Genomic DNA, 17,991 nt, shown 5'->3' with positions numbered 1-17,991 from the left:
GCACAGCATGGCCACCTTCATGTATTATAGATTATTAGTCCTTACCAGCACTGAGCTCCCGTCTATTGTAGAGGGCCTGTACAGCATGGCCACCTTCTTGTATTATAGATTTTTAGTCTTTAATTGCACGGGGCTCCCATCTATTGTACAGGGCCTGTACAGCATGGCCACCTTCATGTATTATAGATTATTAGTCCTTAGTAGCACAGGGCTCCCACATATTGTACAGAGGCTGCACAGCATGTCCACTTTCATGTATTATAGATTATTAGTCCTTACTAGCACGGGGCTCCCATCTATTGTACAGGGGCTGCACAGCATGGCCACCGTCATGTATTATAGATTATTAGTCCTTACTAGCACTGAGCTCCCATCTATTGTACAGGGCCTGTACAGCATGGCGACCTTCTTGTATTATAGATTATTAGTCTTTAATAGCACGGTGCTCCCATCTATTATACAGAGGCTGCACAGCATGGCCACCTTCATGTTTTATAGATTATTAGTCCTTACTAGCACAGGGCTTCCATCTATTGTACAGTGGCTGCACAGCATGGCCACCTTCATGTATTATAGATTATTAGTCCTTACTAGCACGGGGCTCCCATCTATTGTACAGAGGCTGCACAGCATGGCCACCTTCATGTATTATAGATTATTAGTCCTTACTAGCACTGAGCTCCCGTCTATTGTTCAGGGCCTGTACATCATGGCCACCTTCATGTATTATAGATTATTAGTCCTTACTGGCACAGGGCTCCCATCTATTGTACAGGGGCTGTACAGCATGGCCACCTTCATGTATTATAGATTATTAGACCTTACTAGCACAGGGCTCCCATCTATTGTACAGGGGCTGCACAGCATGGCCACCTTCATGTATTATAGATTATTAGTCCTTACTAGCACTGAGCTCCCATCTATTGTACTGGGTCTGCACAGCATGGCCACCTTCATGTATTATAGATTATTAATCCTTCCTAGCACTGGGCTCCTATCTATTGTACAGAGGCTGCACAGCATGGCCACCTTCATGTATTATAGATTATTAGTTCTTACTAGCACAGGGCTCCCATCTATTGTACAGGGCCTGTACAGCATGGCCACCTTCATGTATTATAGATTATTAGTCCTTACTAGCACAGGGCTCCCATCTATTGTACAGGGGCTGCACAGCATGGCCACCTTCATGTATAATAGATTATTAGTCCTTACTAGCACTGAGCTCCCGTCTATTGTACAGGGCCTGTACAGCATGGCCACCTTCTTGTATTATAGATTATTAGTCTTTAATAGCACGGGGCTCCCATCTATTATACAGGGGCTGCACAGCATGGCCACCTTCATGTATTATAGATTATTAGTCCTTACTAGCACAGGGCTCCCATCTATTGTACAGGGGCTGCACAGCATGGCCACCTTCATGTATTATAGATTATTAGTCCTTACTAGCACAGGGCTCCCATCTATTGTACAGGGCCTGTACAGCATGGCCACCTTCTTGTATTATAGATTATTAGTCTTTAATAGCACGGGGCTCCCATCTATTGTACAGAGGCTGTAAAGCATGGCCACCTTCATGTATTATAGATTATTAGTCCTTACTAGCACGGGGCTCCCATCTATTGTACAGGGGCTGCACAGCATGGCCACCTTCATGTATTATAGATTATTTGTCCTTACTAGCACTGAGCTCTCATTTATTGTACAGGGGCTGCACAGCATGGCCACCTTCATGTATTATAGATTATTAGTCCTTACTAGCACAGGGCTCCCATCTATTGTACAGGGGCTGCACAGCATGGCCACCTTCATGTATTATAGATTATTAGTCCTTACTAGCACTGGGCTCCCATCTATTGTACAGAGGCTGCACAGCATGGCCACCTTCATGTATTATAGATTATTAGTCCTTACTAGCACTGAGCTCCCATCTATTGTTCAAGGCCTGTACAGCATGGCCACCTTCATGTATTATAGATTATTAGTCCTTACTAGCACTGGGCTCCCATCTATTGTACAGCGGCTGCACAGCATGGCCACCTTCTTGTATTATAGATTATTAGTCTTTAATAGCACGGGGCTCCCATCTATTATACAGGGGCTGCACAGCATGGCCACCTTCATGTATTATAGATTATTAGTCCTTACTAGCACAGGGCTCCCATTTATTGTACAGGGGCTGCACAGCATGGCCACCTTCATGTATTATAGATTATTAGTCCTTACTAGCACTGAGCTCCCATCTATTGTACAGGGGCTGTAAAGCATGGCCACTTTCATGTATTATAGATTATTAGTCCTTACTAGCATGGGGCTCCCATCTATTGTACAGAGGCTGCACAGCATGGCCACCTTCATGTATTATAGATTATTAGTCCTTACTAGCATGGGGCTCCCATCTATTGTACAGGGGCTGCACAGCATGGCCACCTTCATGTATTAAACATTATTAATCCTTCCTAGCACTGGGCTCCTATCTATTGTACACAGGATGCACAGCATGGCCACCTTCATGTATTATAGAATATTAGTCCTTACTAGCACAGGGCTCCCATCTATTGTACAGAGGCTGCACAGCATGGCCACCTTCATGTATTATAGATTATTAGTCCTTTCTAGCACGGGGCTCCCATCTATTGTACAGGGGCTGCACAGCATGGCCACCTTCATGTATTATAGATTATTAGTCCTTACTAGCACTGAGCTCCCGTCTATTGTACCGGGCCTGTACAGCATGGCCACCTTCTTGTATTATAGATTATTAGTCTTTAATAGCACGGGGCTCCCATCTATTATACAGAGGCTGTAAAGCATGGCCACCTTCATGTATTATAGATTATTAGTCCTTACTAGCACTGAGCTCTCATTTATTGTACAGGGGCTGCACAGCATGGCCACCTTCATGTATTATAGGTTATTAGTCCTTACTGGCACGAGGCACACATCTATTGTACAGGGGCTGCACAGCATGGCCACCTTCATGTATTATAGATTATTAGTCCTTTCTATCACGGGGCTCCCATCTATTGTACAGGGGCTGCACAGCATGGCCACCTTCATGTATTATAGATTATTAATCCTTACTAGCACTGAGCTCTTATTTATTGTACAGGGGCTGCACAGCATGGCCACCTTCATGTATTATAGATTATTAGTCCTTACTAGCACGGGGCTCCCATCTATTGTACAGGGCCTGTACAGCATGGCCACCTTCATGTATTATAGATTATTAGTCGTTACTAGCACTGAGCTCCCATCTATTGTACAGGGGCTGCACAGCATGGCCACCTTCATGTATTATAGATTATTAGTCCTTACTAGCACTGAGCTCCCATCTATTGTACAGGGCCTGTACAGCATGGCCACCTTCATGTATTATAGATTATTAGTCCTTACTAGCACAGGGCTCCCATCTATTGTACAGGGCCTGTACAGCATGGCCACCTTCATGTATTATAGATTATTAATCCTTACTAGCACTGGGCTCCCATCTATTGTACAGGGGCTGCACAGCATGGCCACCTTCATGTATTATAGATTATTAGTCCTTACTAGCATGGAGCTCCCATCTATTGTACAGGGGCTGCACAGCATGGCCACCTTCATGTATTATAGATTATGAGCCCTTACTAGCATGGAGCTCCCATCTATTGTACAGGGGCTGTACAGCATGGCCACCTTCATGTATTATAGATTATTAGTCCTTACTAACACAGGGCTCCCATCTATTGTACAGAGGCTGCACAGCATGGCCACCTTCATCTATTATAGCTTAATTGTCCTCACTAGAACTGAGCTCCCATCTATTGTACAGGGGCTGCACAGCATTGCTACATTCATTTAATATAGATTATTAGTCCTTACTAGCACGGGGCTCCCATCTATTGTACAGAGGCTCCACAGCATGGCCACCTTCATGTATTATAGATTATTAGACCTCACTAGAACTGAGCTCCCATCTATTGTACAGGGGCTGCACAGCATTGCTACATTCATTTAATATAGATTATTAGTCCTTGCCAGCACGGAGCTCCCATCTATTGTACAGGGGCTACACAGCATGGCCACCTTTATGTATTATAGATTATTAGTCCTTACTAGCACAGGGCTCCCATCTATTGTACAGTGCCTGCACAGCATGGCCACATTCATGTATCATAGATTATTAGTCCTTACAAGCATGGGGCTCCCATCTATTGTACAGGGCCTGTACAGCATGGCCACCTTCATCTATTATAGATTATTAGTACTCACTAGAACTGAGCTCTCATCTATTGTACAGGGGCTGCACAGCATGGCCACATTCATGTATTATAGATTATTAGTCTTTAATAGCACGAGGCTCCCAACTATTGTACAGAGGCTGTAAAGCATGGCCACCATCATGTATTATAGATTATTAATCCTTACTAGCACTGAGCTCTCATTTATTGTACAGGGGCTGCACAGCATGGCCACCTTCATGTATTATAGATTATTAGTCCTTACTAGCACTGAGCTCCCATCTATTGTACAGGGGCTGCACAGCATGGCCACCTTCATGTATTATAGATTATTAATCCTTACTAGCACTGAGCTCTCATTTATTGTACAGGGGCTGCACAGCATGGCCACCTTCATGTATTATAGATTATTAGTCCTTACCAGCACTGAGCTCCCGTCTATTGTAGAGGGCCTGTACAGCATGGCCACCTTCTTGTATTATAGATTATTAGTCTTTAATTGCACGGGGCTCCCATCTATTGTACAGGGCCTGTACAGCATGGCCGCCTTCATGTATTATAGATTATTAGTCCTTACTAGCACAGGGCTCCCACATATTGTACAGAGGCTGCACAGCATGTCCACTTTCATGTATTATAGATTATTAGTCCTTACTAGCACGGGGCTCCCATCTATTATACAGGGGCTGCACAGCATGGCCACCGTCATGTATTATAGATTATTAGTCCTTACTAGCACTGAGCTCCCATCTATTGTACAGGGCCTGTACAGCATGGCGACCTTCTTGTATTATAGATTATTAGTCTTTAATAGCACGGTGCTCCCATCTATTATACAGAGGCTGCACAGCATGGCCACCTTCATGTTTTATAGATTATTAGTCCTTACTAGCACAGGGCTTCCATCTATTGTACAGTGGCTGCACAGCATGGCCACCTTCATGTATTATAGATTATTAGTCCTTACTAGCACGGGGCTCCCATCTATTGTACAGAGGCTGCACAGCATGGCCACCTTCATGTATTATAGATTATTAGTCCTTACTAGCACTGAGCTCCCGTCTATTGTTCATGGCCTGTACATCATGGCCACCTTCATGTATTATAGATTATTAGTCCTTACTGGCACAGGGCTCCCATCTATTGTACAGGGGCTGTACAGCATGGCCACCTTCATGTATTATAGATTATTAGACCTTACTAGCACAGGGCTCCCATCTATTGTACAGGGGCTGCACAGCATGGCCACCTTCATGTATTATAGATTATTAGTCCTTACTAGCACTGAGCTCCCATCTATTGTACTGGGTCTGCACAGCATGGCCACCTTCATGTATTATAGATTATTAATCCTTCCTAGCACTGGGCTCCTATCTATTGTACAGAGGCTGCACAGCATGGCCACCTTCATGTATTATAGATTATTAGTTCTTACTAGCACAGGGCTCCCATCTATTGTACAGGGCCTGTACAGCATGGCCACCTTCATGTATTATAGATTATTAGTCCTTACTAGCACAGGGCTCCCATCTATTGTACAGGGGCTGCACAGCATGGCCACCTTCATGTATAATAGATTATTAGTCCTTACTAGCACTGAGCTCCCGTCTATTGTACAGGGCCTGTACAGCATGGCCACCTTCTTGTATTATAGATTATTAGTCTTTAATAGCACGGGGCTCCCATCTATTATACAGGGGCTGCACAGCATGGCCACCTTCATGTATTATAGATTATTAGTCCTTACTAGCACAGGGCTCCCATCTATTGTACAGGGGCTGCACAGCATGGCCACCTTCATGTATTATAGATTATTAGTCCTTACTAGCACAGGGCTCCCATCTATTGTACAGGGCCTGTACAGCATGGCCACCTTCTTGTATTATAGATTATTAGTCTTTAATAGCACGGGGCTCCCATCTATTGTACAGAGGCTGTAAAGCATGGCCACCTTCATGTATTATAGATTATTAGTCCTTACTAGCACGGGGCTCCCATCTATTGTACAGGGGCTGCACAGCATGGCCACCTTCATGTATTATAGATTATTTGTCCTTACTAGCACTGAGCTCTCATTTATTGTACAGGGGCTGCACAGCATGGCCACCTTCATGTATTATAGATTATTAGTCCTTACTAGCACAGGGCTCCCATCTATTGTACAGGGGCTGCACAGCATGGCCACCTTCATGTATTATAGATTATTAGTCCTTACTAGCACTGGGCTCCCATCTATTGTACAGAGGCTGCACAGCATGGCCACCTTCATGTATTATAGATTATTAGTCCTTACTAGCACTGAGCTCCCGTCTATTGTTCAGGGCCTGTACAGCATGGCCACCTTCATGTATTATAGATTATTAGTCCTTACTAGCACTGGGCTCCCATCTATTGTACAGGGGCTGCACAGCATGGCCACCTTCTTGTATTATAGATTATTAGTCTTTAATAGCACGGGGCTCCCATCTATTATACAGGGGCTGCACAGCATGGCCACCTTCATGTATTATAGATTATTAGTCCTTACTAGCACAGGGCTCCCATTTATTGTACAGGGGCTGCACAGCATGGCCACCTTCATGTATTATAGATTATTAGTCCTTACTAGCACTGAGCTCCCATCTATTGTACAGGGGCTGTAAAGCATGGCCACCTTCATGTATTATAGATTATTAGTCCTTACTAGCATGGGGCTCCCATCTATTGTACAGAGGCTGCACAGCATGGCCACCTTCATGTATTATAGATTATTAGTCCTTACTAGCATGGGGCTCCCATCTATTGTACAGGGGCTGCACAGCATGGCCACCTTCATGTATTAAACATTATTAATCCTTCCTAGCACTGGGCTCCTATCTATTGTACACAGGATGCACAGCATGGCCACCTTCATGTATTATAGATTATTAGTCCTTACTAGCACAGGGCTCCCATCTATTGTACAGAGGCTGCACAGCATGGCCACCTTCATGTATTATAGATGATTAGTCCTTACTAGCACTGAGCTCACATCTATTGTACAGGGGCTGCACAGCATGGCCACCTTCTTGTATTATAGATTATTAGTCTTTAATAGCACGGGGCTCCCATCTATTGTACAGAGGCTGTAAAGCATGGCCACCTTCATGTATTATAGATTGTTAGTCCTTACTAGCACTGAGCTCTCATTTATTGTACAGGGGCTGCACAGCATGGCCACCTTCATGTATTATAGATTATTAGTCCTTAATAGCACTGAGCTCCCATCTATTGTACAGAGGCTGCACAGCATGGCCACCTTCATGTATTATAGATTATTAATCCTTACTAGCACTGAGCTCTCATTTATTGTACAGGGGCTGCACAGCATGGCCACCTTCATGTATTATAGATTATTAGTCCTTACTAGCACAGGGCTCCCATCTATTGTACAGGGGCTGCACAGCATGGCCACCTTCATGTATAATAGATTATTAGTCCTTACTAGCACTGAGCTCCCGTCTATTGTACAGGGCCTGTATAGCATGGCCACCTTCTTGTATTATAGATTATTAGTCTTTAATAGCACGGGGCTCCCATCTATTATACAGAGGCTGTAAAGCATGGCCACCTTCATGTATTATAGATTATTAGTCCTTACTAGCACTGAGCTCTCATTTATTGTACAGGGGCTGCACAGCATGGCCACCTTCATGTATTATAGGTTATTAGTCCTTACTGGCACGGGGCACACATCTATTTTACAGGGGCTGCACAACATGGCCACCTTCATGTATTATAGATTATTAGTCCTTTCTAGCATGGGGCTCCCATCTATTGTACAGGGGCTGCACAGCATGGCCACCTTCATGTATTATAGATTATTAATCCTTACTAGCACTGAGCTCTTATTTATTGTACAGGGGCTGCACAGCATGGCCACCTTCATGTATTATAGATTATTAGTCCTTACTGGCACGGGGCTCACATTTATTGTACAGGGGCTTCACCGCATGGCCACCTTCATGTAATATAGATTATTAGTCCTTACTAGCACAGGGCTCCCATCTATTGTACAGGGGCTGTACAGCATGGCCAACTTCATGTATTATAGATTATTAGTCCTTACTAGCACGGGGCTCCCATCTATTGTACTGGGTCTGCAAAGCATGGCCACCTTCATGTATTATAGATTATTAATCCTTCCTAGCACTGGGCTCCTATCTATTGTACAGAGGCTGCACAGCATGGCCACCTTCATGTATTATAGATTATTAGTCCTTACTAGCACAGGGCTCCCATCTATTGTACAGAGGCTGCACAGCATGGCCACCTTCATGTATTATAGATTATTAGTCCTTACTAGCACTGAGCTCCCGTCTATTGTACAGGGCCTGTACATCATGGCCACCTTCATGTATTATAGATTATTAGTCCTTACTGGCACAGGGCTCCCATCTATTGTACAGGGGCTGTACAGCATGGCCACCTTCATGTATTATAGATTATTAGACCTTACTAGCACAGGGCTCCCATCTATTGTACAGGGGCTGCACAGCATGGCCACCTTCATGTATTATAGATTATTAGTCCTTACTAGCACTGAGCTCCCATCTATTGTACTGGGTCTGCACAGCATGGCCTTCATGTATTATAGATTATTAATCCTTCCTAGCACTGGGCTCCTATCTATTGTACAGAGGCTGCACAGCATGGCCACCTTCATGTATTATAGATTATTAGTTCTTACTAGCACAGGCTCCCATCTATTGTACAGAGGCTGCACAGCATGGCCACCTTCATGTATTATAGATTAGTAGTCCTTACTAGCACAGGGCTCCCATCTATTGTACAGGGGCTGCACAGCATGGCCACCTTCATGTATTATAGATTATTAGTCTTTAATACCACGGGGCTCCCATCTATTGTACAGAGGCTGTAAAGCATGGCCACCATCATGTATTATAGATTATTAATCCTTACTAGCACTGAGCTCCCGTCTATTGTACAGGGCCTGTACAGCATGGCCACCATCTTGTATTATAGATTATTAGTCTTTAATAGCACGGGGCTCCCATCTATTGTACAGGGCCTGTACAGCATGGCCACCTTCATGTATTATAGATTATTAGCACTTACTAGCACAGGGCTCCCATCTATTGTACAGGGGCTGCACAGCATGGCCACCTTCATGTATAATAGATTATTAGTCCTTACTAGCACTGAGCTCCCGTCTATTGTACAGGGCCTGTACAGCATGGCCACCTTCTTGTATTATAGATTATTAGTCTTTAATAGCACGGGGCTCCCATCTATTATACAGGGGCTGCACAGCATGGCCACCTTCATGTATTATAGATTATTAGTCCTTACTAGCACAGGGCTCCCATCTATTGTACAGGGGCTGCACAGCATGGCCACCTTCATTTATTATAGATTATTAGTCCTTACTAGCACAGGGCTCCCATCTATTGTACAGGGCCTGTACAGCATGGCCACCTTCTTGTATTATAGATTATTAGTCTTTAATAGCACGGGGCTCCCATCTATTGTACAGAGGCTGCACAGCATGGCCACCTTCATGTATTATAGATTATTTGTCCTTACTAGCACTGAGCTCTCATTTATTGTACAGGGGCTGCACAGCATGGCCACCTTCATGTATTATAGATTATAAGTCCTTACTAGCACGGGGCTCCCATCTATTGTACAGGGGCTGCACAGCATGGCCACCTTCATGTATTATAGATTATTTGTCCTTACTAGCACTGAGCTCTCATTTATTGTACAGGGGCTGCACAGCATGGCCACCTTCATGTATTATAGATTATTAGTCCTTACTAGCACAGGGCTCCCATCTATTGTACAGGGGCTGCACAGCATGGCCACCTTCATGTATTATAGATTATTAGTCCTTACTAGCACTGGGCTCCCATCTATTGTACAGAGGCTGCACAGCATGGCCACCTTCATGTATTATAGATTATTAGTCCTTACTAGCACTGAGCTCCCGTCTTTTGTTCAGGGCCTGTACAACATGGCCACCTTCATGTATTATAGATTATTAGTCCTTACTAGCATGGGGCTCCCATCTATTGTACAGAGGCTGCACAGCATGGCCACCTTCATGTATTATAGATTATTAGTCCTTACTAGCATGGGGCTCCCATCTATTGTACAGGGGCTGCACAGCATGGCCACCTTCATGTATTAAACATTATTAATCCTTCCTAGCACTGGGCTCCTATCTATTGTACACAGGCTGCACAGCATGGCCACCTTCATGTATTATAGATTATTAGTCCTTACTAGCACAGGGCTCCCATCTATTGTACAGAGGCTGCACAGCATGGCCACCTTCATGTATTATAGATTATTAGTCCTTACTAGCATGGGGCTCCCATCTATTGTACAGGGGCTGCACAGCATGGCCACCTTCATGTATTAAACATTATTAATCCTTCCTAGCACTGGGCTCCTATCTATTGTACACAGGCTGCACAGCATGGCCACCTTCTTGTATTATAGATTATTAGTCTTTAATAGCACGGGGCTCCCATCTATTGTACAGAGGCTGTAAAGCATGGCCACCTTCATGTATTATAGATTGTTAATCCTTACTAGCACTGAGCTCTCATTTATTGTACAGGGGCTGCACAGCATGGCCACCTTCATGTATTATAGATTATTAGTCCTTACTAGCACTGAGCTCCCATCTATTGTACAGGGGCTGCACAGCATGGCCACCTTCATGTATTATAGATTATTAATCCTTACTAGCACTGAGCTCTCATTTATTGTACAGGGGCTACACAGCATGGCCACCTTCATGTATTATAGATTATTAGTCCTTACTAGCACTGAGCTCCCGTCTATTGTACAGGGCCTGTACAGCATGGCCACCTTCTTGTATTATAGATTATTAGTCTTTAATAGCACGGGGCTCCCATCTATTGTACAGGGCCTGTACAGCATGGCCACCTTCATGTATTATAGATTATTAGTCCTTACTAGCACAGGGCTCCCATCTATTGTACAGGGGCTGCACAGCATGGCCACCTTCATGTATAATAGATTATTAGTCCTTACTAGCACTGAGCTCCCATCTATTATACAGAGGCTGTAAAGCATGGCCACCTTCATGTATTATAGATTATTAGTCCTTACTAGCACTGAGCTCTCATTTATTGTACAGGGGCTGCACAGCATGGCCACCTTCATGTATTATAGATTATTAGTCCTTACTGGCACGGGGCACACATCTATTGTACAGGGGCTGCACAGCATGGCCACCTTCATGTATTATAGATTATTAGTCCTTTCTAGCACGGGGCTCCCATCTATTGTACAGGGGCTGCACAGCATGGCCACCTTCATGTATTATAGATTATTAATCCTTACTAGCACTGAGCTCTTATTTATTGTACAGGGGCTGCACAGCATGGCCACCTTCATGTATTATAGATTATTAGTCCTTACTGGCACGGGGCTCACATCTATTGTACAGGGGCTTCACCGCATGGCCACCTTCATGTAATATAGATTATTAGTCCTTACTAGCACAGGGCTCCCATCTATTGTACAGGGGCTGTACAGCATGGCCACCTTCATGTATTATAGATTATTAATCCTTCCTAGCACTGGGCTCCTATCTATTGTACAGAGGCTGCACAGCATGGCCACCTTTATGTATTATAGATTATTAGTCCATACTAGCACTGAGCTCCCGTCTATTGTACAGGGGCTGAACAGCATGGCCACCTTCATGTATTATAGATTATTAGTCCTTACTAGCACTGGGCTCCCATCTATTGTACAGAGGCTGCACAGCATGGCCACCTTCATGTATTATAGATTATTAGTCCATACTAGCACTGAGCTCCCGTCTATTGTACAGGGGCTGAACAGCATGGCCACCTTTATGTATTATAGATTATTAGTCCATACTAGCACTGAGCTCCCGTCTATTGTACAGGGCCTGTACAGCATGGCCACCTTCTTGTATTATAGATTATTAGTCTTTAATAGCACGGGGCTCCCATCTATTGTACAGAGGCTGCACAGCAGGGCCACCATCTTGTATTATAGATTATTAGTCTTTAATAGCACGGGGCTCCCATCTATTGTACAGGGCCTGTACAGCATGGCCACCTTCATGTATTATAGATTATTAGTCCTTACTAGCACAGGGCTCCCATCTATTGTACAGGGGCTGCACAGCATGGCCACCTTCATGTATTATAGATTATTAGTCCTTACTAGCACTGAGCTCCCATCTATTGTACAGGGGCTGTAAAGCATGGCCACCTTCATGTATTATAGATTATTAGTCCTTACTAGCATGGGGCTCCCATCTATTGTACAGAGGCTGCACAGCATGGCCACCTTCATGTATTATAGATTATTAGTCCTTACTAGCATGGGGCTCCCATCTATTGTACAGGGGCTGCACAGCATGGCCACCTTCATGTATTAAACATTATTAATCCTTCCTAGCACTGGGCTCCTATCTATTGCACACAGGCTGCACAGCATGGCCACCTTCATGTATTATAGATTATTAGTCCTTACTAGCACAGGGCTCCAATCTATTGTACAGAGGCTGCACAGCATGGCCACCTTCATGTATTATAGATGATTAGTCCTTACTAGCACTGAGCTCCCGTCTATTGTACAGGGGCTGCACAGCATGGCCACCTTCTTGTATTATAGATTATTAGTCTTTAATAGCACGGGGCTCCCATCTATTGTACAGAGGCTGTAAAGCATGGCCACCTTCATGTATTATAGATTGTAAATCCTTACTAGCACTGAGCTCTCATTTATTGTACAGGGGCTGCACAGCATGGCCACCTTCATGTTTTATAGATTATTAGTCCTTACTAGCACTGAGCTCCCATCTATTGTACAGGGGCTGCACAGCATGGCCACCTTCATGTATTATAGATTATTAATCCTTACTAGCACTGAGCTCTCATTTATTGTACAGGGGCTGCACAGCATGGCCACCTTCATGTATTATAGATTATTAGTCCTTACTAGCACGTGGCTCCCATCTATTGTACAGAGGCTGCACAGCATGGCCACCTTCATGTATTATAGATTATTAGTCCTTACTAGCACTGAGCTCCCGTCTATTGTACAGGGCCTGTACATCATGGCCACCTTCATGTATTATAGATTATTAGTCCTTACTGGCACAGGGCTCCCATCTATTGTACAGGGGCTGTACAGCATGGCCACCTTCATGTATTATAGATTATTAGACCTTACTAGCACAGGGCTCCCATCTATTGTACAGGGGCTGCACAGCATGGCCACCTTCATGTATTATAGATTATTAGTCCTTACTAGCACTGAGCTCCCATCTATTGTACTGGGTCTGCACAGAATGGCCACCTTCATGTATTATAGATTATTAATCCTTCCTAGCACTGGGCTCCTATCTATTGTACAGAGGCTGCACAGCATGGCCACCTTCATGTATTATAGATTATTAGTTCTTACTAGCACAGGGCTCCCATCTATTGTACAGGGCCTGTACAGCATGGCCACCTTCATGTATTATAGATTATTAGTCCTTACTAGCACAGGGCTCCCATCTATTGTACAGGGGCTGCACAGCATGGCCACCTTCATGTATAATAGATTATTAGTCCTTACTAGCACTGAGCTCCCGTCTATTGTACAGGGCCTGTACAGCATGGCCACCTTCTTGTATTATAGATTATTAGTCTTTAATAGCACGGGGCTCCCATCTATTATACAGGGGCTGCACAGCATGGCCACCTTCATGTATTATAGATTATTAGTCCTTACTAGCACAGGGCTCCCATCTATTGTACAGGGGCTGCACAGCATGGCCACCTTCATGTATTATAGATTATTAGTCCTTACTAGCACAGGGCTCCCATCTATTGTACAGGGCCTGTACAGCATGGCCACCTTCTTGTATTATAGATTATTAGTCTTTAATAGCACGGGGCTCCCATCTATTGTACAGAGGCTGTAAAGCATGGCCACCTTCATGTATTATAGATTATTAGTCCTTACTAGCACGGGGCTCCCATCTATTGTACAGGGGCTGCACAGCATGGCCACCTTCATGTATTATAGATTATTTGTCCTTACTAGCACTGAGCTCTCATTTATTGTACAGGGGCTGCACAGCATGGCCACCTTCATGTATTATAGATTATTAGTCCTTACTAGCACAGGGCTCCCATCTATTGTACAGGGGCTGCACAGCATGGCCACCTTCATGTATTATAGATTATTAGTCCTTACTAGCACTGGGCTCCCATCTATTGTACAGAGGCTGCACAGCATGGCCACCTTCATGTATTATAGATTATTAGTCCTTACTAGCACTGAGCTCCCGTCTATTGTTCAGGGCCTGTTCAGCATGGCCACCTTCATGTATTATAGATTATTAGTCCTTACTAGCACTGGGCTCCCATCTATTGTACAGGGGCTGCACAGCATGGCCACCTTCTTGTATTATAGATTATTAGTCTTTAATAGCACGGGGCTCCCATCTATTATACAGGGGCTGCACAGCATGGCCACCTTCATGTATTATAGATTATTAGTCCTTACTAGCACAGGGCTCCCATTTATTGTACAGGGGCTGCACAGCATGGCCACCTTCATGTATTATAGATTATTAGTCCTTACTAGCACTGAGCTCCCATCTATTGTACAGGGGCTGTAAAGCATGGCCACCTTCATGTATTATAGATTATTAGTCCTTACTAGCATGGGGCTCCCATCTATTGTACAGAGGCTGCACAGCATGGCCACCTTCATGTATTATAGATTATTAGTCCTTACTAGCATGGGGCTCCCATCTATTGTACAGGGGCTGCACAACATGGCCACCTTCATGTATTAAACATTATTAATCCTTCCTAGCACTGGGCTCCTATCTATTGTACAGAGGCTGCACAGCATGGCCACCTTCATCTATTATAGATTATTAGTCCTTACTAGCACAGGGCTCCCATCTATTGTACAGAGGCTGCACAGCATGGCCACCTTCATGTATTATAGATTATTAGTCCTTACTAGCACAGGGCTCCCATCTATTGTACAGAGGCTGCACAGCATGGCCACCTTCATGTATTATAGATTATTAGTCCTTACTAGCACAGGGCTCCCATCTATTGTACAGAGGCTGCACAGCATGGCCACCTTCATGTATTATAGATGATTAGTCCTTACTAGCACTGAGCTCCCGTCTATTGTACAGGGGCTGCACAGCATGGCCACCTTCTTGTATTATAGATTATTAGTCTTTAATAGCACTGAGCTCTCATTTATTGTACAGGGGCTGCACAGCATGGCCACCTTCATGTATTATAGATTATTAGTCCTTACTAGCACTGAGCTCCCATCTATTGTACAGGGGCTGCACAGCATGGCCACCTTCATGTATTATAGATTATTAATCCTTACTAGCACTGAGCTCTCATTTATTGTACAGGGGCTGCACAGCATGGCCACTTTCATGTATTATAGATTATTAGTCCTTACTAGCACTGAGCTCCCGTCTATTGTACAGGGCCTGTACAGCATGGCCACCTTCTTGTATTATAGATTATTAGTCTTTAATAGCACGGGGCTCCCATCTATTGTACAGGGCCTGTACAGCATGGCCACCTTCATGTATTATAGATTATTAGTCCTTACTAGCACAGGGCTCCCATCTATTGTACAGGGGCTGCACAGCATGGCCACCTTCATGTATAATAGATTATTAGTCCTTACTAGCACTGAGCTCCCGTCTATTGTACCGGGCCTGTACAGCATGGCCACCTTCTTGTATTATAGATTATTAGTCTTTAATAGCACGGGGCTCCCATCTATTATACAGAGGCTGTAAAGCATGGCCACCTTCATGTATTATAGATTATTAGTCCTTACTAGCACTGAGCTCTCATTTATTGTACAGGGGCTGCACAGCATGGCCACCTTCATGTATTATAGATTATTAGTCCTTACTGGCACGGGGCACACATCTATTGTACAGGGGCTGCACAGCATGGCCACCTTCATGTATTATAGATTATTAGTCCTTTCTAGCACGGGGCTCCCATCTATTGTACAGAGGCTGCACAGCATGGCCACCTTCATGTATTATAGATTATTAATCCTTACTAGCACGGGGCTCCCATCTATTGTACTGGGTCTGCAAAGCATGGCCACCTTCATGTATTATAGATTATTAATCCTTCCTAGCACTGGGCTCCTATCTATTGTACAGAGGCTGCACAGCATGGCCACCTTCATGTATTGTAGATTATTAGTCCTTACTAGCACAGGGCTGCCATCTATTGTACAGAGGCTGCACAGCATGGCCACCTTCATGTATTATAGATTATTAGTCCTTACTGGCACAGGGCTCCCATCTATTGTACAGGGGCTGTACAGCATGGCCACCTTCATGTATTATAGATTATTAGACCTTACTAGCACAGGGCTCCCATCTATTGTACAGGGGCTGCACAGCATGGCCACCTTCATGTATTATAGATTATTAGTCCTTACTAGCACTGAGCTCCCATCTATTGTACTGGGTCTGCACAGCATGGCCACCTTCATGTATTATAGATTATTAATCCTTCCTAGCACTGGGCTCCTATCTATTGTACAGAGGCTGCACAGCATGGCCACCTTCATGTATTATAGATTATTAGTTCTTACTAGCACAGGGCTCCCATCTATTGTACAGAGGCTGCACAGCATGGCCACCTTCATGTATTATAGATTATTATTTCTTACTAGCACTGAGCTCCCATCTATTGTACTGGGTCTGCACAGCATGGCCACCTTCATGTATTATAGATTATTAATCCTTCCTAGCACTGGGCTCCTATCTATTGTACAGAGGCTGCACAGCATGGCCACCTTCATGTATTATAGATTATTAGTCCTTACTAGCACAGGGCTCCCATCTATTGTACAGGGGCTGCACAGCATGGCCACCTTTATGTATTATAGATTATTAGTCCATACTAGCACTGAGCTCCCATCTATTGTACAGGGGCTGAACAGCATGGCCACCTTCTTGTATTATAGATTATTAGTCTTTAATAGCACGGGGCTCCCATCTATTGTACAGAGGCTGTAAAGCATGGCCACCATCATGTATTATAGATTATTAATGCTTACTAGCACTGAGCTCCCGTCTATTGTACAGGGCCTGTACAGCATGGCCACCATCTTGTATTATAGATTATTAGTCTTTAATAGCACGGGGCTCCCATCTATTGTACAGGGCCTGTACAGCATGGCCACCTTCATGTATTATAGATTATTAGCCCTTACTAGCACAGGGCTCCCATCTATTGTACAGAGGCTGCACAGCATGGCCACCTTCATGTATTATAGATTATTAGTCCTTACTAGCACAGGGCTCCCATCTATTGTACAGGGGCTGCACAGCATGGCCACCTTTATGTATTATAGATTATTAGTCCATACTAGCACTGAGCTCCCGTCTATTGTACAGGGCCTGTACAGCATGGCCACCTTCTTGTATTATAGATTATTAGTCTTTAATAGCACGGGGCTCCCATCTATTGTACAGAGGCTGTAAAGCATGGCCACCTTCATGTATTATAGATTATAAGTCCTTACTAGCACGGGGCTCCCATCTATTGTACAGGGGCTGCACAGCATGGCCACCTTCATGTATTATAGATTATTTGTCCTTACTAGCACTGAGCTCTCATTTATTGTACAGGGGCTGCACAGCATGGCCACCTTCATGTATTATAGATTATTAGTCCTTACTAGCACAGGG

This window comes from Taudactylus pleione, unplaced genomic scaffold, assembly GCF_031769625.1.
Source record: "Taudactylus pleione unplaced genomic scaffold, aTauple2 ptg000747l, whole genome shotgun sequence".
Taxonomy (NCBI): domain Eukaryota; kingdom Metazoa; phylum Chordata; class Amphibia; order Anura; family Myobatrachidae; genus Taudactylus; species Taudactylus pleione.
The sequence above is the reverse complement of the archived record's forward strand: the minus strand, read 5'-3'. Positions refer to the sequence as shown.